The sequence below is a fragment of the Vombatus ursinus genome, unplaced genomic scaffold, assembly GCF_900497805.2.
Source record: "Vombatus ursinus unplaced genomic scaffold, bare-nosed wombat genome assembly UNPS02014821.1, whole genome shotgun sequence".
Taxonomy (NCBI): Eukaryota; Metazoa; Chordata; class Mammalia; order Diprotodontia; family Vombatidae; genus Vombatus; species Vombatus ursinus.
The window spans coordinates 19,681,396-19,707,375 of record NW_020954599.1 but is presented as its reverse complement, the minus strand read 5'-3'; the positions used below and the strand labels follow the sequence as shown (position 1 = coordinate 19,707,375).

Below are 25,980 nucleotides of genomic sequence, written 5' to 3'. Positions count from 1 at the left end.
TGAGAAGTGATTTTAAAAGTTAACTGGGAAAAATTCTACACATTTCACCCCCAGAATAGGAAAAAATAGCATTCCCTTCAGCACTGCTGCTAATGAGTAATTCAAAACATGAATGCTGAGCTGTCTATGCCAAAATGCTGCAGAGTCATGAACGAGTACGGGGGTGGAGAGGGGAGGAGGAGGGAATCCTTTTGCCGAACACTAACCCCTTCTGGATCCTATACAAGGTTTCATAACCTGGGGTCCAATGATAGATTTTAGTGGGTCTGTGAACTTAATTGGGAATGTGTGTGTACGTATATGTACATATACGTGTGTGTGTGTATGTGTGTGTGTATGTACACACACATACATGTATACACACACACACATATATATATAAAACTTCATTCTCACAAACCTTTAGTTTCCTTTACAATCTTCTTATTTTTTGCGTTTAAAAATGTTATTCTGAAGTTTCCGTAGGCTTAATCAGATTGTCAAAGAGGTCACCTTGAGACAAACTATGCTACCGGGATCCTGTCCCATTACCATTTCTTCCAAAGACCACCAGCCAAGGGGAGGAAATGTACATACTTCAATGCTATGATTAGGACAACAGAAGTGCAGGAAGCTGAATACATCACATACATGTCCTGAAAGTGAATATTCTGGTACGTTATCAGAACTGTGCCTCCTAAGAGGCATCTGTGTGCTTCCGGAGTTTGAAATTCCTTCCTTTTTTCTCAAGAAGATGGGAAAATACTCTTATGGCTAAATATGAAACAAAAAGTGATATTGGTGAATCCTATTCCATCCACAAAAACCCTGAAATCTCTTGAGATTTGAGTCCACAGAGAACTCTTGCATATCATGAATATTTGAAACAGCTCAAAACAATACAAACTTCTTATGGCAAAACTTTTATCACAATCTATTGGACTTCCTTCAAAAACTTAATCCAAATACCTCTTCAGTTCTAAATCTACTAATTATAGGAAAGAACTTCTATTACTGAAACAATATGCACCTATTAACCATGAAAAATGACAAGCGTAACCTCACTTAACACATCTCATCTGCAAGACTAATTGGCTATTATTTCAGCCAATTAGTCTCTAACCTTTCAGAAGAGATACCAACTCTTATTCTATTTACACATGGAAAAATTCTTCTCAATGTCAGTTCAGGGTCAGACAATTTTTTGGAGGCAGGCCAAGAAGAGTTCAAAATTCCAGAGAAGGGGCAAGTATCAAAGGAAATAAAAATGAACTATTCCACTCAAAGCATTTAAAATTATCTTTGCAACAAAATGATCACAGTCAGTAGAACAAGATGGTCTAGCTCGCAATTGGTCAGGGATCCCAAAACTTGGAGACAACCTTCTTCTTTGTTCCAACAGAACTCACATAAACTGCTTTACAATTTGTGATCCATGAGAACAAAACCAAGCATCTGTTGGGGAAAAGAATTCTGAGGAATAAGACGAGATCTGTATATGTAGGAAGAAGGATAGCAGAGGGTTACAGAACTAAAATGAAGTTTAATGAGTAAAATGAACACTACCCAGCATTTGAGCCAAATTCTGGCTCAGGAAATTATATGTGTTTGCCCAAACTGACAAAACTGCAATTTCAACTGGTTTCCATATCCTTCAAAATGATGTAAGCAATTTGTATAGCTCTATGCTATGCTGCACGCAGCTAGATTTGATTCCGAGGTACGACATGCGACTAACAGAGGGCCAGGCTGTTTCATTATTGACTTTCTATTACCAAGGCCTCAGATGGTGCCTTGAATGCAACAATAATTTAATAAGTGTTTACAGAATTAATTGAATTTATGTATCGATGTCTACACACATGTATGTATATGTATGTGTATGCTTTCATGTTTACAAATTAAAATATGGGTCACTTGTGAAATATCTCTGACTCCTTAAGGTTGAATACTGAGATAGTTCTCCATCGCATTATCTGATATATTAGAAGGAAAGACTACAAGACTATTCGTAGTTTTTAAATCTCTACAAATAAAGCCAACTTTTTTTTTTTAAGTTTTGAGTTTCCAAAAATATTCCAGTTCACACTAAAATAACAATTTTAAAAATAAGTGTTCCCCACTTTAACGGTCTTCTCTAGGAGTGATCTGGAATCAGATTTTCCATAATACTAAGCCTATTTTTGCCACAGGCAAACAAATCTGACAGCTGTAACATTAAGCTGGTATTTAGTCACCCACTCAATGGATGCAAAGGGGTTCTTTATAATTAAATACCATGGAAGAGCTCAGATTTACAGTACTGTCTGAAAAGAGTGCCATTAATAGTGCAAATCACTTGTACCCAAGGTCATTATTACAGAAAAAAAAATAGTTTGTGAACTGAGCTAAGCATTAAGGGGTAAATCTGAACAAAGAACTAAAATGAGGTTTTTAAAAAATCAAGGCACTGAAAGCTTCTCAAGTGAATAAATATGTCTTAACAATTCCAATTCAAAGTCAAATGGACTAGTAAATCAATAGACTATTTTAATTTCCACTTGTAAGCGGGCATTAGGATACATAAAGGGCATCCTTCCAGATGAAACTAAATACTTTATTACTCCATCCTTACTTTATTATGGTTTTGTGGAAATATTGATGTAACTGATACAGGTAAAAATTACGGGCAACCCTGAGAAATTTTGTATATCCCAAAGTCGTTGATTGGAATTTTCCATGATTAGACAGTTTTAGGAATTTACTACATCACAAATGTCCTTTCTGTTGGCCATTATATTTTTAGTTACAATGGCATTTGGTTTGGTGCCCAGAAACCTTTGGGCATATATTATTTCTTTTTTTTCCTTGATAATGTCGTAACACTCCCAGAGTTAGATTCCTATATACAAAGCAGCTCACTGCTAGGTTGTGGGTAGAGTTTTCAAGGGCAGCAGGTAACTCTTCTCCTCCTCTACAACTGCAAAAAATAAAATTAAATAATTCAAGTTTCTCTTCAGGTTGCTAGATTATTGACACTTTCCCACTGCTAATATTAATGATATATAATTAACCATTAATTAATATTGTATTAGCATGTTGATCTCCCTCAAAAATAAATGCATTTCCATTTTAAGCTAATAAACTAAGGTTAAAAGAATAATAATAATAAATCCTTTTTACCTCATATATACATATATGTACATATGATCTACACACACATATATGTATATATGAGGTAGACTGTGAAAACATCATTGAAAACAATTGCGACAAATTAAATTCCTTTATAAGATTATAATTATTTTATACTACTCCATTATGTTAATACATCATAAAGATATTGCTAATAATGAAATGCCAAGATTGTGTATAGGGTGGGATAGGAAAGCAGAAAAGGGGAAATAATTCCTCCAAAGTTATTACAGAATTTGAGCCTACAATTGTTTTATTCCAATTGGTTAACTAAGTTAACCATTAGATCAGAGGTTTTCTCATGAAAAAGTTACAAGAGCGACTCCTTCACACTCCATTAATAGCAACCATATCGAAACTAAGCATGTTTCATAATTCCTATACTAGGAGATAAAAGAATTATGGGACATTCCATTCATTGTTTAGAGCAACTGTAATATTCAGTGAGGAAATACATGTTTCTAATAGCAAATACAATAAGAGATAAAACAATTGAAAGTTGAAGTAAGATTACCATTTTAAATTTATCTGGCACTTGTCATGTACATCATTTTATTTAGTCTCACAAAGTCTGTTGTTGTTCAGTTGAATCTGACTCTTCATGACCCCTTGGACTATATTGTTCATGGGGTTTCCTTGGCAGAGATATTGGAGTGGTTTGTCATTTCTTTCTCCAGTAGATTAAGGCAAACAGAGGTTAAGTAACTTGCCCAAGGTCACACAGCCAGTAACAGTCAGTCTCAGACAAAGTTAAAGCTAAAATAGACTTAATCAAAAGAGGAAAAATAGGGAAACTATACTATGTGTCAGCAATATTATTCAATATTGTTTTCGACCACTTAAAATAACTAAAAAGTATAAAATACCTGAGTATACCTGCCAAAATAGACACAGGAATCATATGAATATAAATATAAATACTTTTTATACAAATGAAGTCAGATCTAAATAATTGAAGTTATCTTTATTGCTTATGAGTAGGTAAAGCCAATATAAGAAAATATGACAATTTAACCTAATTAATCTATTTATGTAATGCCATCCCAATTAAACTGCTAAAAATCATCTTACTGAGTTAGGAAAAATAATAATAATGTTCATTTGGAAGAACAAAAGATCAAGAACTTCAGAGAAACCAGAGGGGAAAAGATGTAAAAGAACCAGATTCAGTAGTACCAGATCTTAAGCCGTATTAAGGTGAGAGCATTGTTGAAATGTGAAATGGATAATTTTGATTATTTTAAATTAAAATTTTCTTGTATAAACAAAACCTATGCAGCCAAGAATAGAAGGAATGCAGAAAGTTTGGGGGGGGTGGAGATTTTCATAGACAATCTCTCAGAAAGAACATGACTGGGTTGGAATACTGCTGTTGTATAGGAAACGATGAGCTGGTTGATTTAAAAAAAAAAACATGTCAAGACTTGGACTTATGAAGGAAGATGCTATCCACCTTCAGAGCAACAGGTAACAAGTGAAAATAAGCATAGTACAGGCTTACATATATATGTATGAGTGTATATGTGAATATATTTTCATGTTTATAGCTATCTATGTATGTGTACATACATGTATATGTATATGTATATGTATATGTATATATGCATATCCACACTTAAGTATAGCCTTCTTTGGTGGAGGGGAGGGAAGGGGAAAATATAAAGTAAAAATTGCACAGCAGAGAACAAAAGAAAACCTACAAGGAAGCAAAGAAAAACTGGACAGCTTTGAAACAATGTGTAGTATTTATTATAGAGGTTTTCTTGAAACAGAAATTTATTATTTTACATTGAATCCTCTCATGTTCTGCTTGTACATGGCAATGTTTTATTTTCCTTTTCTTATTTTTGTATTTAAGTTTAAAATAAATTTAAAAACTAAAAGAGAAATTAAGTGTCTGAGGCCAGATTTGAACTCAGATCTGACTCCAGGCCCATTGCTCTATGCTCTTAGCCACCTAGGTGCCTACCTAAAGGCTTATCACTATAATGCAGATGGGAATTTACAGTTAGTGCTAAACAAGACCAAAAAACAATGTTTCCCATTTCCCATCACTCTTCTATCTACAGGAATACCCAGAGTTACATTTTGAGCCTCTCCCCCCTTTTTTTTTTTGCCTGGTAAAATTTCCAATGGCACACACACACACACACACACATATGTATGTGTGTATGTATGTATGTATGCTGAGGTATCATTCATAATGACAACAAAAAGTAATTATATATCTTTTCCTTCATTCCTTTTTAGGTTTCCATCTTTACTTTCCAGATTCCCTTCTCCAAGATAATGCAGAAGCCTTCTTACCCTTGAAGAACACTCTGCCCCTGCAGTGTCTTCCTCTAACTAACTGATCAGTTCCACCAGCAACCACCATTTTAAAGAAACCCTGCCACCATTTATAAATGAAAGAATGAAAGAAAGAAAGAAAGAAAGAAAGAAAGAAAGAAAGAAAGAAAGAAAAAGAAAATAGATATCTTGAACAAATAGTACCAATAATGGATTGAGCTCAATATTAAGCAAGAGAAAATCAACAGGCTAGATTACCTCCAGGAAACATAAAGTTCTTTTAATGACCCCAAAGGTGTTCCCAAAACAAAGTCTCATCTTTTTAATAATACCATTCTACCAGTGTTGTGGAGTGGCCATGAGTCACTCTGGTTTCTCAGGAACTAAAACGCATTATCACACAGAGGGCAATGGAAAGGCACATGGTGATCAGAAGCAGGCTGCAAAAGGTAACAAACTCAGAAGAATTCCTGGAGTATAAGTAAAAAAGCAGCTAAGTGATACAGTATATAGAATGCTGGACCTGTAGTCAAGAAGAGTCATTTTCTTGAGTTCAAATCTGGCCTCAGACATTTACTAGCTGTGTTATCCTGGGCAAGTCATTTAACCCTGTTTGCCTCAGTTTCCTCATCGTAAAATGAGCTGGAGAAGGACATGGCAAACTGCTCTAGTATCTTTGCCAAGAAAATCCCAAATGGGGTCATGAAAAGTCAGACATGGCTGAAACAATTGAACAACAACAAAAAAAAAAAAAGCAAAAAAAGATGATGGACAGGTTAAATGGCAAAAACAATGGTTTAAAAGGTGATAGACTAGATACTACATGGATATCATCACAATATCAGGAAACGTTAAATAAGGCTACTAACATATTGGATGCGCCTCCTGTGGCAAATTTATGGGAAGAGTAGGACAGGCAGGTATGGATGGGCAGACAAGAATGGGTTATGATCTGCATCACTGGAGGGTACACCTAAACCTATGAGACCACAGATCCATTTGAGTATTTGAGCATATCTACTTTTAAAAAATACAGTTGAATTAAAAGGTACTAGAAGTCTGACCATCTATGCAAGGGAGAAAATCTAAGTTACAGAGACGAATCTAATATAAAGCTAAACCTGAATATTCTGTCTCTTACCTCTCCATCCCCTCCAAACCCTGCCACCATTTATAAATCTAAGCATAAGGACAATTAAAAACAAACAGAAATAAAATAAAATAATTGACAATTTGTAGAAAGAGTGAATTTATCATTTTACTTTGTGAATTTCTTAATGTTTGTTCACTTGCCCAATCATGTTGATTCTTAGTCTACTAGAACATGACTACAACTTTTAGGCTGTAAACTCTGCATTTGATTATCTCAGTTAATCAATCAACAAATACTTATTAAATACCTACTGTGTGTCAGACACTGGCTGAGATACTGGAGATGGAAGGACAAAAGATGACACAGTGGCTACTCTCAAGAACTTTACAATCTGTCTCGGGAAACAACATATTCATATATCAATATATACAGGGAAAAGTTTATATGTGTAAGTATATATATATGTGTGTGTGTATATATATCTATATCTATATATATACATACATATATGCAAGATGGTTACGTACAAGTTAGTTGAAGAAGAATGGCACTAGAAATTGGGGGTATCAGGAAAAATGTTTCCACTAGAAGTAGTCCCTCCTCTACATCCAAAAAGAAGTGAGGGACACAATAAGGAAGAGATGAAGATAGAGTATATTCCAAGAGCATGTAGGATGGGAGGGAGCATAAGACAGGTCCCATGGATAAGGACCAGAGAGAAGGACCATTTTGCTGAATGGTAGAATTCAGGAAAGGGAGTGATTTATCATGATTCTAAAAAGATAAGCTGGGGGTTAGGTTGTAAAGGACTTGAAAAACTAAAGAGAAAAGTTTCTGTTTTATTCTAGAAACAGGAGGGAGCCTTTGGAGTCTATTGATGAGAGGGATGATATGATCAGATCTATATCTAAGGAAAATCACTTGGGCCATAGCTGTGTGAAAGATAAATTGGGGTGAGGAGAGACCTGAAGCAGGGAGACCAATTAGGGGGCCATAAAAATAGTCTAGACAAGAGGTGATGAGGATCTGAAGTTAAGTGGGTGGGGGAGGGAGGAAGGGAGAAAGGGAGGGAGAGACAGACAGACAGACAGACAGACATAGACAGAAAGACAGAGACAGAGAGAAGGGAAGGGGGCTGCTGATCTGAGAGGCTTTGTGGAGACAGAAATAGCAAGAATGGCAAAATCTGGCAACTGACTGGACATGGGACAGTGAAGATTTGCGGATACCTCTGAGGTTAGAAATCTGGGAAACTGGAAGGAGTGTCATACCCTTGACAGAAACAGACAGTTTGTTTAAGGCATGGATTTGGTGGGGAGGGGAAGATAATGAGTTCTGTTTGAGACAACTTGCATTTGAGACGTCCTCAGGACATTCAGTTTTAACTGTCTAACCAGCTGGTGATGGTGGACCTCGGGAGAAAGACTGGACAGGCTGCATTTTGCATTGCATATAATATTTGCTTAACAATAAATGGTTCTTGAATGAAAGAAGAGACATCAACACATGCACAAAATGCACTTCACAACCAGCTCCCAATCTTGCTTTCTTTCTTCATTATATATCACTTACCTTTCTGAACACCATGGTCTGTCCAGACTGGCTTCTCTGTTCTTTATACATCTCCCCTCTATGTGCCTGTGCACTGGCTTTCCCCCATGCCTGGCGTACCCCCTCTGCCTCATAAAATTGCTTTGGTCCTTAAGGACATAATTTAAGCACCACCTTCACCATGAGGCCTTTTCTGATTCCCCAAGCTGCTAGAGCCCCCCCCACAATTTTATGATTGTTATTTCTATTTATTCTGCATATACTTATCCATGTACATATTTCACCATTAAAATGTAAGTTTCTTGAAAGTAGCCATTGTTTCATTCTTGAGTTTTTATCTCTCGTACGTAGCACAGTTTCTGGAACATGGTAGGCCAATGTCTATTGACTGACTGATTGATAGGCTGCTGCAGAGAAACCTGAATCCCATCGTTTTGATGAGAAATTGTGAGGACAAGATTAGATAGAACCTTCCACGCACCCAGACCCTCATCCCTAATGGGAAATAAAGCTGTTTGTCAATCAGCAGAGAGGACGTGTCCAACTACATAGAAGGGTCTGATTCTGAGACAGATGAAATAGAATATTTTTTTTGAAAAGAGAAATACTTTTACAGGACATAAAAATAATTATATATAAAAATTGAGATAACAGTAGGCATAAAACCAAAAAAAGTTGGCAAAACTCTACTGATTTCAATTGGTTTTGAACTCATTTTTATCTCAAAGTTATTGCTCTGCTTTTTAAATTTGTTTTATAACAGGCTAGTCCAACTTTTCTCTGCACTTTGGCAAGTCCCATCTGAAATTTTCAAATACGCAGGACTATTTGCAAGTGGCTCATTTTTTTGTACCAGAGTACACACATACACCCTCCATTTTGTATCATCTATACCACTATGATACATATCTTTATTGTCATTTTAAAAAATTCATCAATAAGTAGAACAAAGTGGTTCTTAAATTATTGTCAGGAAACTTCCTAACTTCTTATAACAGAAATTGGATTGGGATAAGAGACTGGACTTGTGATTTCATTGGTCTAGGGAATGGCCAGGTGAGGAAACTCCCTCTTTCAATGCAAGTCAGCATCTTTTCTTCAATTGAGAGTCTGAGATAATGGCCAAGGATGGGGAACCTGCAGCCTTGAGGTCAAACTTCACAGTGGATTCAGTCAAAGCGCCACACTTGAGGACCTAGAGGGTCACATATGGCCTCGAGGTCACAGGTTCCCCACCCCTGGCCTAGGCCTAGAGCACTGAGTGGTTAAATGATTTAATCAGGGTCAGACAGATCTTCCTGGCTTCAAAGCCAGCTCTCTAACCACTATACAATACTATCTCTCCAAAATGCTTTATTAGAATGCCACTAATAATCCAGTGTTGAATTCAACACTAAACATAATCTATTATGTATGTGCAAGGCATTCTGATAGGTATTGTGGGATATGCTGTGATATATCAATTTCTGATCTAGCAGATGAGGTCAAGGAAAGCATGCAAATACCTAGTGAACTAGTCAGAATATCATAAACATACCACAAGAGAAGTACACAGTGTTATAGGGGTTCAAAGGATTGAGACAGTACGTTCCAGTTGCATGAATCAGGGGAATCTTCATGGAGCCAGGGCCAGGTGTCACTTAATCAGGCTGTTGGAAGATAGGTAGGATACCGGCAGGTGGGATTGGTAGAGCAGACTTCCCAAGCAAAGCAGAGAGTAGGCACGAAAATATTAGACATGTTCACAGAACAGCCTAGCCTGGCTAATGAGTAGCCTACATGTAGAGACAAGGCTAGGTTAGGGCCATGTCATATAAGGCCTTGAATACCAAGTGGAGGAGCTTGTGTTTTAATCGGTAAACCACAGGTAGCCATTAAAGGTTTTCTGGGCTGGAAGATTAATGTAAACATAGCTGTAGTTTAGAAAGATTATTATGGCAGCAGTGAACCAGAGTGTGGAGAGACCGGAGGTGGGAAGCTATTGCAGTAGTCTGGGCTAACACGCATTCATATCTTTAGAATCTATCATTTTTGCAATCATGTGCAAATAGCAACATATTTAAATCTCTTGACTTGAAGCAAATTGTAGAAAGAATTCAGGTGAATGTCTATTTACAGAGAGAGTAAAGCTCAGAGATCTGGAAACCACACCCATCCAATTTGCAAGCAATGTTTTTGTGCAGTCTAAGTATCTCCGTAACTCTACGTGCAGCTGCAGTAAAAGAGGGGGTGGGGGGGACAGATGGCTCTCTACCAAGAAGAGAACCAGTACAGTAATAGCTAGTGCAGTTTTCCCTAAAGATTTTTAACAGTGGACTGATATTTCCTAGATATGAAAATCTGATGACACTACCATAAGTCCATATTACTGACTTGTGGACCATACCTGGGCTTAATAAATTCCAATGGAAGAAATTTAGTAGCCAAGTCACTGAGAATTATAACACTATTTCAAACATTTGGGATTTTTAATATTGGTAGCACCCATGTTTGTAGAATAAGGGAAAAAATCCAAAATACAGAGTAGAACAAATTACTGCCTTCCTTGTTATATGTCTGTGTAAATGTATGTGAAGAGGAGGGAGAAAGGGAAAAAGAATGAAAGAAAGAAAGGGAGAGAGAGAGAGACAAAGGGAGAGAGACAGAGAGAGAGAGAGACAGAGAGAGAGAATATGCTCTTGAACATACAAGTATGCTATCTAGGCAAAGTTGCTAGGTCACAACTGGCTGCTGAATAAGCAACAATTTCAAAAAATCACATATTATATTTTCAAGGGAAAAAGGGGTTGAAAGGATATAATCCCAGATAACTCCTTTATACTGCAGTGTCCTATTTAGAGGATTAAGAGTAGAATCACAGCAGCTGTGATATAGGGAGCTAACTCCTGCCAAAATAACCAATGGCATTGCTGATCTGATTTTTTTTTTTAAAGATGATTCAAGTACAACTCAATGTACTCTTGAAATACAGCCTTTAAAAGGTCATAAATAGGGTATCAGATCTTCCCCCATAAGAAAAACTCTAATATATTACTCCTTTTAACTATGTTAATGTAATATAAACCAATTATTCTAGTAGTAAGTTGTGAGACTGAAATAAGACGAAGCCCTATGTTTCCCGGTATTGCATAGAGACGCAGAAACTTTGCCAAGGACTAGAAATAAAAACAATGTTCAAACAATATGTATAGTATCTGAATCCTTCTGACTGAGACCCCAATTTGAAAAGTCATTATAATGGACCCCAATTTTGAAAATTTAAATGATACACTTTGAAGGAAATATCTTCAATCATGGGTCTGTACACAAAAAAGGGCAAACCCTAAAAAATCTCAGAGTAAAATGTTACTATTAGGGTAATAAAGAAAGGTATATCAATTACTAAGAACAGATGTGTCCCCAATGCAACCCTAATCCCAAAGCTATGCTTAACAACAGCTTCTCTGCAAACCATGATTTTCACTATTTTTATACTCTGTGAACATAACGTACTGTTGATCGTCTTCTGAAGATATAGAATGACCTACTTTGGCAATTGCAGCATTCACAAGTAATTTTCTCCCTTGCTTTAGCAGAACAGGACGATCAGGTGAAATGACTACTTCATTTTCAGTATGGCATGGGAATTTTGCTGTTCTGATGGTAAGGGATAAAATTCTCCAGCTGAATGCAAAACAAACCCATATATTCTCACACTGTAGCCACAGTATGCCATAACTGGTCTTCATTATTTTTTTCTCCCCACCATCAGAAACTGAAAGCGCAATATTTGTCTTAGAAACAATCCCAAAATAATTTTTCAATCTACCCAATACACAGACATATAGCATCAATGCACTGAAGCCCACTCTAGAACAGAATAATGGCAGATTACTTTATTTAGGGGAAGAAATGAAAGCAAACTTGTAGTTCAGCCTTTAACTAAAGGCTTATACAGAATATGTAGTTTCAAGGAAAAGGTTCACTTTAATGCTAATGACTCTAGCCCAGACCATACACAGCAAGAAGAAAATACCTTAACACTGCAACCATAAATCAATTCCTTGCCTTCTCATTTGACAAGTGTCTAAAGACAGTTAGAGGCATAACTGAAAATTTTGAGGAGGAAAAAAATGCACTGGTCATTCTTGCTGGCTAAAAGGAATGGAGATCTATGCTGCCTAGGCTACCCACACTCTTCCTGATGCAGAAATTCAAGATCTGAGCCACAGCCTTATCATGGTGATTTAGACACAGGGCAAAGGGGACTGAATGGTTGGGAAAGAGGATGGCGGAGTTGCTAGTATCATGACAAGAGACTTCCCAGGTACAGTCAGCTCTATGGAGCCAGAGATGGGGAAAGGATAAAAGGATAGATAGCTGTCCATACCTTTCGTTTCCTCTCTATTCGTTCCCTAGGGATTTTCCGTTGTTTTTTTCTTTCCCTCTCAAGGTTTTTCTCCTTTTCATCGAGCTCGGCCTCCCGAACTTTTTTAATGGAAGCAGCAGCATGAGCCATTTTGCAGACGCAGGCAGCAGCAGGTCCTGAGAATCAATTTCTACTACACTGCAATCCAGGTGATGTTGCATATAAATAGAGATTTCCCCCCCCCCCCCCCCACCAACAGTGAAACGGATGGGAGCCAGAACCACTCACAAAATCATCCGCTTCTCCGCCTTCGTGATAGGTCACACTCCTGCTTTAGCCTCTGCACCACCCATAATTCACTGCAGCATACCAAAACACTCCCACAAACACACACCTGCACATAACTGCTCACCCAGGAGAGAACTAGATACCCGGTGGGGGAAAAAAAAAAGAAAAACACCCCAAACTGAGTTAGACCAGAGCCTCTTCCTCAGTCCTCCGACCACAACTGCAGATAAGCGTCTGACCAGTTGAAATAGCCATCCTTTAGAAGGTACCCATCCCCAACTGGAAGAGTGGCTTGCAACTCCTCCAGGCAATCTGTGCCCTCTGACTGGGGCCCGGAAGAAGCCACCTCCGTGGTATCAAGAGGGGGTGGGCAGTTGATTGCAGCTCGCAGGAGCACCTCTATGCAGGGTGAGAAGAAAATGGTGCAGTCTGACTTAATGACTCTGCTGGCGTGTTGCTGCTGCTGCTGCTGCTGCTACCGCGGTTGCTCCTGCTGCTTCTGCTAGAGCACATGACAGGATTTCTTCCCTTTTCTCTTTTTAAAAATCTCTCTTACATTTCCTTATTGTAGGCTCACTAAAAAGGCGGCGGGGGGGGGGGGGGGGGGATAAACAAAGCTGCTGCGTTCAGAGGCGAAGACCAGGGATGTTGAGTTCACCTGCAAGAAACCACGACTGTACCAATCCAAGGGTGTACAAGCTTCGGAGGGCTGGGAATAGCTTAGTCCTCATTGTGTCATTTACAGACCCACGTGAGCCTGCATTAGGGATCTGCATGAAGCAAGGGAACCAAACCGGGCTGTCAGTGGGAAAACACAGCATCATCTGGGCTCTGCTTGGCTTTGCCAGCAGAGAGAAGACAAGAGGAGGGAAGTGAGGAAAGAATCGTAACCACAGAAGGCATGGCATCCACACATCTTAGGAGAGTGGCACGTGGGTAATGATCATTAAAGGCCAAGGTTCTTTTTTCCCAGTAATTACTGAGCAGAGTTGTGAAGCAGTGATGAGGAGGAGATAGGATTAATGTTTCCGTGTGTACGTACGCGCGCACGCACACACACACACACACACACACACACACACACACGACACAAAGAAAAAAAAAAGGCGAGAAGAGATACATCATGTTAATTAATGAAGGAAAAACATGCCCATCTCTGACTAAACCAAAAGAAAGCAACTTTCCAGAATCTACAGCAAGTTGGTTAAGAAGTCATTAACAACTTTGGTATTCACCTGAAGGCACAGGGACATTAGTCACGTTGGGTTCTGTTGATTTTGTCCAAATAGCTCATTAGAGACAAAGCATCCTATTTGAAGGAATACATTTGATTATTGGGGGAAATAATATAATAGAAATTTATCATGTAATTAAACAAGCAGTGTTCCAATTTGCTAATTTGTGTCCCAGGAAAGAGTTGCTGTCCAAGTAAGGCCTTGGGCCATATACCTCCAGATGTTAGAAAATTCACTAAGTGAAATATATAGACTGATAGATGATTTTCTGTTGTTGTTCAGTCCTTTCAGTCGTGTCTGACTTTCTGCGACCCCATTTGGGGTTTTCTTGGCAAAGATGCTGGAATGGTTTTCCATTTCCTTCTCCAGCTCATTTTACAGATTAGGAACTGAGGCAAAGAGGAGTAAGTGACTGGCCCAGGGTCACTTAGCTAGTAAGAGTCAGAGGCTGGATTTGAACTCATAAAGATAAGTCGTCCTGATTCCAAGTCCAGTGCTCTATCCACCCTGCCACCTAGCTGCCCCAAGATCTTCTTCTAGATATTTTCTAATGTAACTCCTTTTTCCAGCTTCCCCACATGAAATTAACAGCTATTCATTCTGTTAGAGAAGACACTATGCTATTCTACTCCATATACCGATCATGTACTATCAGAATTTGTAATTGTCATTCTCATATCCCTTAAATTGTCCTAAGCAAATCAAAATAGTCATGGATATTAGAGGGGGCAGAGAAAAAGAGAGAAGAAACCCACAAAACAGAGCGAGTCAGAGAATCAACCCAAAAGCAAACAAACATCACTCCTCAGCAGGTAATTTAGTTGTGGTATACATTGATATAAGCATTAATCAACCCCAGTTCGGCTTTATCAGTCTTTTGAGCACCAGAAACTTCCATCTCTGGCTTTTCTCACCTTGAATTTTGGCAGCTCAAGATTCATTTCCATATTCAGAATCAATCAGATATATCACCCTTCCAATTCTTCTCTCATACTGTATTTACTACAAGGTAGAAGATTAATTTTAGAAAAGATCCAATGTCCCCTTACCTAAATGAGTCATTCCTGGCCTGCGTACATAACTACAATTCAAACGTGTTCTTTGCTATCAAGACATAGCATGCTTCAGGAATACCATCCAATGTATTGTTAATAACAATAAGAATCACCTTGTTAAACATGTTGGAACATGGAGGTCCTGAAGAAAGCGACAAAGTCAGAGCCCAGGGTACCAGATGAGATACTCCACAGTACCTTGTGACATCACCCTTCTTCACACAATCATCCTTCTTCTAGAGTGATTTAAAAAATACTTTACAAGAGAACTTGTCCAGGAGCACCCAGTCCAGGCCATCCCCTCTTTTCCGCCTGCTTATCCCAGTCTGGAAGTCCATGTCCCACCTGGGAGCATGCCTTGGTAAGCGTGCCCTGAAGCCCACCTTGGAGTCCAATGTGGAAACCAAACTGGAGCCTCCTATGGCCTCCCGTAGCCTCTGGGAGCCACCTGTCTCCAATATGGACAGTGACACAGGGGATGAGGGCGTGTGGGGCACCTGTGATGATGCCTCCCTATGCAAGAGGTTTGCTGTAAGTGTTGGTTACTGGCATGACCCTTGTATTCAACATTTTGTGAGTCTGTCCAAAGAAAGGAAGGCTCCTGAAATTAATAGAGGGTACCTTAAAGTAGCTCGGGTTCATGGTGCCAATCACCCGCTAAAGGCTTTCTTAAAGAAGACAGAATGCAACCATCAAGTTATAAATGTTGGTACTGGAATGGATACTACATTCTGGATATTAAAGGATGAAAATCTTCTACCAAAAAAAATTTGAAGTTGACTTTCCAATGATAGTAGCAAGAAAACTATGTAATACCAAAGCCAAATCTTCTCTATCAAAACCAATCCAGGAATTACATCCAGAACAATCTTTTCCACTAGATAGACGTGTCTTGGATTCAAATAAATTTGCCATTGTGGGAGCAGATCTCAAAGACTTACACAGTGTGGAAAAGAAACTAAAGAAATGTAACATGAATACAAAATTACCAACTCTGCTAATAGCAGAATGTGTACTGGTTTACATGACACCACAGCAGTCAGCCAGTCTTATAAAATGGGCAGCCAACACCTTTGAATCAGCAATGCTCATAAACTACGAACAGGTTAATATGGGTGATAAGTTTCGGCAGATCATGGTTGAGAACCTTTGAAGGCGACAGTGTGACCTGGCTGGAATTGAAACCTGCAATTCTTTTAGACTCTCAGAAACAAGGTCTGCTGTCAAGTGGTGGAAACAGCCTAAGTCTCAAGGATATCACCTACTAATAATTTCTTCAGGAAGTTGTTGAATCAGAAACCAAAGCTACCATTCCTTCCATGGAAGAAATGCTTTAGAGCTTTCTGCAATGAAATAACAGTGCATGTACACACCTCACTCTTTTCATTGTCACCCACACTCACAAAAGACTCAAGTAGTCACTGTTGCTGGGGATGTTTCCTGGTGTTTTATTGTGTTAATAAAACTTTCTCGCCTTTAAAAAATACTTTTCAACAATGGCTCCTTTGATAAGTAAGTATCATTTTGTCAGATCATCATCTATGGTTTGAAAACGTGGCTCTGTTCTCTGTATCTCCCTATAATTAAAATGATGCCTATGGAATGTTTCCTGAGAGAAGAGAGGCTTATGGAACCTGCTTCTACAAAATAAACTATCTCCTTCCCCTTTCTGAAGATGTCAGTTGGGGATGTGAAGTATAACAAGGGCAGCCAACATCCCAAAGACTACGTAAGCAAAATAGGAGAAGCTATGCAGGGTAAGGGCAGGGATGGAGGTGGGAATTGCTAAGCAAGTTTTTCCTGAGAGTTTCATATAAACTCAGGAGATAAACCTACTTGTAAAGTTTAACAATGTCAAGTCAATTCTCTAGCTTTCAGATGTTTACTGCAAATTTTCTTTGCATTTTATTGGTTTTGGGGGTTTTTTTTAAGGCAATTGAGGTTAAGTGACTTGCCCAGGGTCACACAGCTAGTAAGTGTCAAGCGTTTGGTCTGAGGCCAGATTTGAATTCAGGTCCTCCTGACTTCAGGGCTAGTGCTCTAACCACTGTGCCACCTAGCTGCCCCCTATAGTTTTTTTTTTTTTAGACCTAGGACTTAGGATCTTAGATCTCCAATGTGCCTAACCAACTGTTGTAAGTGCCAATGGAAGCCATTTATTTTGTTTCCTCATATGTGAGAAGGAGAGAACAGATTCTAACATACCTCACCACATACCAAGATGATGAATACATAAAAGATTTCATCTAATACTGACTCCAAAAATGCTAACAGCCATCATGTCTTCTATATATAGGTCTGTATTCAAGGACCCCAATATCCTTCATGTATCTAAATTCTTACAATATTTTTGAATGAAACAGTAGAAGTAATGCCACCCTACAGATCAAGAAATAAGATGAAAGATAACTGACCTGCTGTAGATAAGACAGCCACATGGGGGCAGGAATGCCCATAGAGCCATGATTCCTGGTTCCTAGACCTATAATTTATCCATTAGAACAGGAACTCTTAAACTGGGGTCTATGAACTTGATTTTGTTGTTGTTGTTTTTACTATTTTGGTAACTATTTCAACACAGATTGTGATCCTCTGTATTTTGTTTGCTGCAATTAAAAACACTATTTTGAAGAGTCCGTGGGCTTAACCGAACTGACAAAGGGGTCCATGACACAGAAAGACACCCGGCATTAGAATGTGCTGCCCTCTGAAAAACTTACACACACACACACACACACACACACACACACACACACCCCTCTATCACAAGCCTTATTAGACTCATCACAAAGCAGAAGAACATAAGAAACTAGTGTGGATTTAAAAAAAAAAAAACCTAAAAGCTATTCAACACATGCCACCTTTTTAGCAGACTATTTTTTATTGATTCTTTCCCCCAAGAGAACATATTGTCCCCACATGAGGGAAGCAGAATGACTTAATCTTTTCATAATTAGAATGCCAGAAAGGTTTGACGTAATCTTAGCCTCTGAAAATGTTCTTTCTTAATCTAGTTTGCCCACTAATAACCTATTAAGCATATGATTTTTAATCTCCCCTTCTTCCATATCGGTTGTTCAGACTTCCTTGTATCTTACATTTGCATGGAAAAACCCATATTTTGAGTCTCCACATGCAAAGACAGAGAGAGCAGTACACACTCACCAGTTGACCTCTGCACAGACAGGGCACCCTCCTCCAGTCCCAGGAGCTCATAGCCATTTAAATGATTCATGGACCACATAAAAGGGGTCTTCCTTCAGGCCTCCAGCAGAGAGGTAATATAGTCTGAATTTTAAACTGGGACAAAAGATGTTTCTTTCAACGAAACATCTTCATCCTCACCCGTGGAAAGCTTGCGTCTGCCTTTTAAGGTAAGAACACAGTGTAGTTCACATTTAAACTTGATAGCCAGCAGAAATTGCCCTTCAGAGGACACATTTAATTTTACAGACTAGGAGAGAAAGTGGACATTTGCTGCCTTCAGTGTCCAGTACCTCATTGATCAGAATTTAAAGAAAACCATCCGCAAACATCAGTCAGGGAACACGATATTCAGGGCATCAGTCAATAAAATCTGAGTTAGCCATATGCAATGTAATTTTCCCTCAGCCTCATCCCCACCCAAAATAAATAGCTATGCAATTAAAGACTATATATTGTTACACTAACGCAAATGGAGTACAGGTGGGAAGAGGTAGAAGAAGCTGATCTACTAGAAAAAAAAAATCACCAAATCTGGCTTGGGACATGAGGAGATTCTATTTAGTTGTGAGATAAGCCAGGAATCCCATGAAACTTAACTAGAAATATATACATAACTATTGCTTTGGGCTGCATATTGACTTAGAAAACCATGAATTAACATTATCTACATCCTATTATATTTTATTTGTTTTTAAATATTAATATATAACATATAATAACATTAATATTTGTTAAATATTTCCCAATTAGGAAGTGGTGCAGGAAGTCTCTGACATCTCTCGTCTACCTACTGAAGTTCAGAAATGAGTCCAGTGAGTCCACACTTCTGAGACTTCATTACTTGAAGATAAAAACCTTAACTTAAAGTAGGAGAGACCATGTAAACTTGGCAGAAAGAGCACTGGAGACTTTGGAGAATTCCAGTTCGGACACTAGCTATATGACCGTGGCCAAATCTCTAGAAATCTCAGTTGCCTCATTTGTAAAATGTGGCTTCTAATGAGATGGCACATTTCTCTTCGCTGAAGCTTGTGCTGAATCTCTTAGCCCTTTGATTTGCATAAAACAAAAGGAACTAGATTATAAATCCTATGAGAGGCCCTTCGACCTTGATGACCCTGGAAATTCATTTGTATTTATTTATGTGATAACATCTCCATAAGGACATATGGAAGGTATTTTTAAATGCATTTATAAATAGTTTAACCAAAAAAACTTTTTAAAATTCTCATTGCAATAATCAATGTTACTCAGAATCATATCTGTCAGTAAATGAAAAAAAAATGTACATTTTAATGTGTTGAATTGATAGAAATACATGGATTGGCAATTAAGTAAGAACATATGTTTTAGAATTATTTCTCCAAATCAAAAGTTAATTCTACATCTGATACGTATGTTCTGTGTAGAATGGATTATGAGAATGTTTCTCATAAATCCATTTTGTTTAACTGCATTGTATAAAAAATCATTAGAAAGCATGTTTTAATCAGTATCTGATAGAACAAAACTGAATATTTTTTTTAATTGGACAAAAATCATGTGTTTTGTTCTTCATGTGAAATTAATTTTAAAATGAAGCCATTTAAATTTTCTTTAAAAACATTCTTTTTATTTTTCTCCAAATATGTGATGAATTAGCCAATATAAAACAATTATAATTTTTAAATCAAACCAGGTTCATCAAGGTTTAAATCAAGTTCAGGTTTCATTTATGGGATATTACCATTAACATGCCTTTTTTCTGAGAACCTTAAAATCACAATTTTGGATCCTTAATATTTCTTCAAAATAAATAAAAAGTAAATATATGTTTTAAAAAATTTTACAAAATAGAAAAATGCTTACAAGTCTAATTACATGATACATAGGAAATTTGCTGAGGTTACACACAAAATCTGTGACAGATGATTTCAATCTTTACCCTCCTAGTAGATTACAATTCCCATCAAAGAAAGCATTGGACCAAAGTCCAACTCTGCTCAGTACATTCCCTTGGTAATTTCAATAAAGAATAAATAAATGAACGAATGAATGAATGAACAAATGAATGAATGAATAAATGCCATGTTGTTTCAATAAAATAGTTTTCCCCACCCCATACCCACCCATAGCAAAGTACAGATTTTTTTTAGTTGAAATTGAGCTCAGTCTAACCTAATCTAACTAATCTAACCCATACCCAAAAAAAAGAATTACTACTATAGCATACCCAACAAATTGTCATTCAACCTTTGCTTGAGGATCTTCAATGAGGGGAAACTCACTACTTCCTTAGGCTTTCCACTCCACAATTGGCTAGCTTTACATATTAGGGGTTCTTTCAGGTGTAAAGCCTTAATGGGCCACTTTGCTTTCCATATTGCTCTTGATTCTACTCTCTGAGCCAAATAGAATAGTTCTGATTGCTCTTCCACAAGACAACTCTTCATATACCTAAAGAAAACATTCAGGTCCCCCATGAAGTTTCTTTTCTTCAGACTAACCATTTTCTCCAGGCTAACCATCCCCAGCTCTTTCTGATTTTGTGAGGCAATGGGGATTAGGTGACTTGCCCAGGGTCACACAGCTAGTAAGTGTCAAGTGTCAGAGGCTGGATTTGAATTCAGGTCCTCCTGACTCCAGGGCCAGTGCTCTATCCACTGTGCCACTAGCTGCCTCCCTCCCCCAGCTCTTTCAATCAATCCTCATGTGGCAAAAACACAAGTCCTTTCACCGTCTTGGTCCATTACCTTCTCTAGATGTTCTTTTCTAAACTGTGGTGCTCAGAACTAAACCCAATACTCCAGAAGTAGTCTGGGCAAAGGAACAAATAGCATCACTCTTAATGCAGTTCAAGATCACGAAAACCTTTTGGGTTGATACATCTCATTGTTGATTTGTACTTAACTTGTAGTTCACTAATACCCCCAAACCTTTTTCATACAACTTTCTAACCATCTCTCCCAACCCTAATGTATTTAGGAAGCCACTTTTAAATCCTCAAGTGTAAAATTTTACATCTTCTCAATTAAAATTCCTCATACATAGTTTAGCCCAACTTCTAAATTGTCAAGATCTTTTTAGATCGTGACACCATCATCCAGGGTGTCAGGAATCCTTTCCAGCTTTGTGTCATCTGGAAATCTCATGAGTACACCATCTGTGCCTTTATTCAAGTCATTGATAAAAATGGTAGGCCCAAGCACAAAAATATACCTCTTATTCTTGTGGCTACATCGCCAATTCAGGAGCAGTTAATGTGTTACCATCTGGTCATTTCACCCATTGAAAGATGACTGTTTCTATTTACCAGTGGCCAGATATCTCTACAAAGGTTCAGACATCTGGATTGTTACTGCTTATGGATGGGTGCTTCTGCATTTCACCGTTTTGTTTTCATTTTGTTTTGACTCATTGGAGCAGAAACAGCACATTGGATCCAGTCCACATTACTCAGTAAAGGTGATAGGATGTTGTAATACCTTGCTTTTGAGTCCTTTGGTTAACCAGACTACACTACATCATCAGTTACCAGGTTTCTAGTATCTCTTATTTTTTTTTATCACGGGGCCAGATCTTTCCATTTTATACCCATTCATACAAAGCATAAGAAGAATATACAAATTAAACAGGCCTACTTTCAGAAGTCACTATTAAAGATAACAGATTTGCCCAGATCTCTTTTCTGTGACAGGCCTGGAGTCAGAAAGATTCATCTTCCTGAGTTCACTCTGGACTCAGTGACTTACCAGCTGTGTGGCCTTGGGCAAGTCACTTAACTCTGTTTGCCTCAGTTTCCTCATCTATACAAGGATCTGGAGAAGGAAATAGCAAACTCCTCCAACATCTTTGCCAAGACAACACCAAATGAGGTCACCGTCAGAAACAACCGAAAATGACTAACAAGTTGCCAAGTAACTTGGCTATCTAATGAGATTATGTGTGTGTGTGTGTGTGTGTGTGTGTGTGTACGTATGTATGTATATATGTATACACACATACATACAAATGTGCATGTATATACGTGTGCATATATAACACATATATGTTATGTGTCAGTAAATGTAGAATGCTAAATATATCATCTAGGTATCAGGGATTGTATAAGTTTACAGGCAAGAAAGATCAATTCATCAACTGATAGGGCTACTATATGCGAAGCACTATTCTAGACTCTGGAGACACAAAGACAAATACGGAACAGTCTCTGCCCTCAAAGAGCCTTGAGGCTTTCATTCCATTGGGGAAGACAAGATATGTGTATATGTTTGTGTATATGCACATGTGTGTATATATACATGCATGTTATATATTATACATTCCTGTGTACATACATATTATATATGCCTATAGGTGGATCTATATACACATATATTATGTGTATATATATGTGTGTGCATGTGTGTGTGAATATCCACCTGTGTGCATGTGCATATGTATGTCTGGGGCACCTAAGTGTGGCACAATAAATAGAGTGCTGGGCTTGGAGTCAGGAAGACTCATCTGAGTTCAAATCTTGACATTTACTAGCTGTGTGACCCTGGGTAGGTCACTTAACCCTGTTTGCCTCTGTTTCCTCATCTATAAAATGAGCTAGATCTCACTCCAGTATCTTTGCCAAGAAAACCCAAATGGGGTAGTGAAGAGTTGGGCACGACTTAAAAAATGAAATATGTATGTTTATGTGTATATATACATAAACATTTATACATATATACAAATACACATTGTATGTAAGGTTATAAAGGGCTTTAAAGCCAGAGGAATTTGCCCTAGAGGCAATTAAAATTATCTGAATGTGGGAGTGATGTGGACAGTTTTCGTTATTGTTGTTGTTCTGTTATTTTAGTTGTGTCCGACTCTTTGCGACTCCCATTTGGGGTTTTCTTGGCAAAGATACTGCAGTGGTTGGATCTGAGCTTAAGGAAAGTCAGTTTGGCAACAACGTAGACAAGGGACTGGAATGGGAGAAAGGAACTTTTATTTATGTGCAACAAGATGATAACATCATAGATCAGCAGTGGAGGGACCTCAGAGGTTATTTCTTCAAAGATCCTCATCTTAATTGTGAAGAAACCAAGACCCACAGAGAGTAAGTGATGCCTATTTATACACAGGTAGTAATTGTCAGAGCTGGAATCTGACCAGGACTTATGACTCAAGATCTTGTAATAGTATCACACTAGTTACTTTTTATGTTACTTAGGCATTATGGCATATCTGAAAGAGTACTGGACTCAGAAGACACTTAGATTGGACTATTCTCTCTGCAGCTAGGTGTACAAGTCTGGGCAAATCACTTCATCTTTCTAAGGATCAGTTTCTTCATCTATAAAATGGGGATAATAATATTTGTCATAATTATCTCAGAATGTTGTTATGAGAGAAGTGTTTTGCAAATCTTAAAACATTATATATACATATTTTCATTATATTGCATTTAACAATATATATTGGAGATTTTTAAAGTTTCATCAAATTCTGATAGAATCCATATGACATGGATATTAAATAAATGCAGTGGAATTTTCTCCAAGTTAAATGACGGAAAAATGAGAAAAAGATTATCTTGATGGTAATGGTGGTGGTGGTGGTGGTGGTGGTGGTCATGATGATGAAGATGATGATGAAGATGATAAATATGATGATGAGGTATAGTTCTTTGTAGAATATTCAGCAAAACTAAAAAGCAACTAACAGAAAAACTATGAACTTTATCATCACTGCTTTAAGTCTTGTGATCCCTGATATGGTTGATTTTCTGGCAGAATCAAAAATTAATTCACTGGCAAGAGACTGGGGAACTCTCCACCCCAATCTTGCACAGAATTCATTTTCTGAGCACAGGGTGAATCTGAGAGAAAGCATGGAAGTATGTGTTTATAGAACTGGAACAAGTTTTGGCAGGGGTTGGGGGGAAGTGTGGAGGTAGGTTGGAAAATAAGACAGAATAAATTGGTTAAAAAGCGGATGTAATAAAGGGTTTTCTGGATTGATTTGGATCAAAGTGAAATACATTCCCAAGAACTTGCATAGAATGCAAGAATGCTGCATGCAAGAAGGCATAGTGTGGTAATGTTAGTGTCAAATGCAAAATCTATCTAACTGCTTAAAAGAGTCCTCAAATCAGTCTATGTGTAGGATAGAAATAAGAATTTTAGGCCTCAAGATGTATTCTCTCCCTGCAAGTAAAGCCCTGTATGGTGTCCTTCCAAGAGAAAAGGTCTCTATACACTTGCATCACTTTTTGCTTCAGTTCCAAACTTTTAAATCAGCTTCCCAAGTCAAAAGAAGCCTTTTATCAAGACGAAGAGAAACTCCTGGCTGCTTTGTTTTTGTTACCAGAATTCTAAGGAAAAGCAAAGGGCAGCAATAACAACAATTTGGCTGCAAAAGAAGCATATTTACAAGATGAAGTGGCTGTAATTGGTTCCTTTTCAGGCAGTCTCAGTACTGCGGCCAAGTTACAACTAGGCAGGAGACTGAACTCCCAGAACTGACCCCTGAAGGTCAGGTTTGAGTAAGGGGAGGAAGCTGGCCCAGAGCCTTTGTGATTATGTGGGTAAATAGAGGACTTCACAGTATACCGGGCTGTCAATTTGGCACCCATTGAAACTATCTTGGGGAAACCAGCTACAAAATCAGAGAATATCATGGGGAAAAGCAAGATCCTTTCAGTTACAAAATCTGAAATAGTTTTTCATTTTTGCCTTTGTATCTGACAAATGTGCACGTTTGTAGGCATTTATAAGTGTTTGTTGAATTGAATTAACTATGTCATCTCTTCTCAGAAAAAAAGGAAGTTTGCCTTCCCCACCCTCCCCTCAAAAATGAAAAGTAAACAGCAAATGACAACTTGGCAGGTGCTTCCCTTCCCTGGAATTTGATCTGCATATCTCCCACTGAACTGTAATTACATCTGAGAATGAAAGTCCAGTCAGCAGAATTCCAATAACAGAGGCATGATGCTCTTTACATATTCTACCTACAGAGAGAAGGCATGGAGTAACGGACAACAGACAGCTGGAGGCATAATCATGTCACACCTACTGGCTGTGTGACATTAGACAAGTCATTTAGCCCCTTAGTGCCCAGAGAGCATTCTGCAGTAGTAGAAGGGGTTTAATCATGGCAAGTTCCCTATATCTGTAAATCACAAGTCTTCCACCTTTGCAAAAAAAGAAAGTTATACCTACAGTGCCAGAAATATGATTCTTTTAAGAGGGAAAATCATTTCAATCACAGCAAAGAAAAGTTGACTTTAAAAGTACATCCTTGGATAAAACCAGAGGACCTCATTTCAAAGCTTGCCTCTGTCACTACCATGTGTGATCTTGGGCAAAAACCTCTCAACCTCTGTGGTACTGGTTCCTCATCTACAAAATGAGATATTTGTACTAAATGCTCTTACTGTCCAAGTCTAAATCTGTGAACCAATGATCCTATGACTAGCTACATTTGTTTTCCTCTTGAATGTTCACAGAAATGAATGGAGTTTGGTAGCCCTCTGCTGGAGAAGAAAGGTGATGTCTAATTACTTTATAGATAAATGTTTTGGATGCTATGGGTAGCTAATTATTTTCATGGGAATTAGAAAAAGAAGAGAAGAGAAAGAGAAAGAGAAAGAGAAAGAGAAAGAGAAAGAGAAAGGGAAAGGGAAAGGGAAAGGGAAAGGGAAAGGGAAAGAGAAAGAGAAAGAGAGGAGAGGAGAGGAGAGGAGAAGAGAGGAGAAGAGAAGAGAAGAGAAGAGAAGAGAAGAGAAGAGAAGAGAAGAGAAGA

General features: G+C 38.0%; 1 protein-coding gene and 1 pseudogene across 1 annotated transcript in view; one reads left to right on the top strand and one right to left on the bottom strand.

Moving 5' to 3' along the window:
- The window catches only part of ANK2 (ankyrin 2), a 412,172-nt gene that overhangs the window by 319,545 nt on the left and 66,647 nt on the right, over window positions 1-25,980 (bottom strand).
- Window positions 15,433-16,280, top strand: LOC114024361 (annotated as a pseudogene).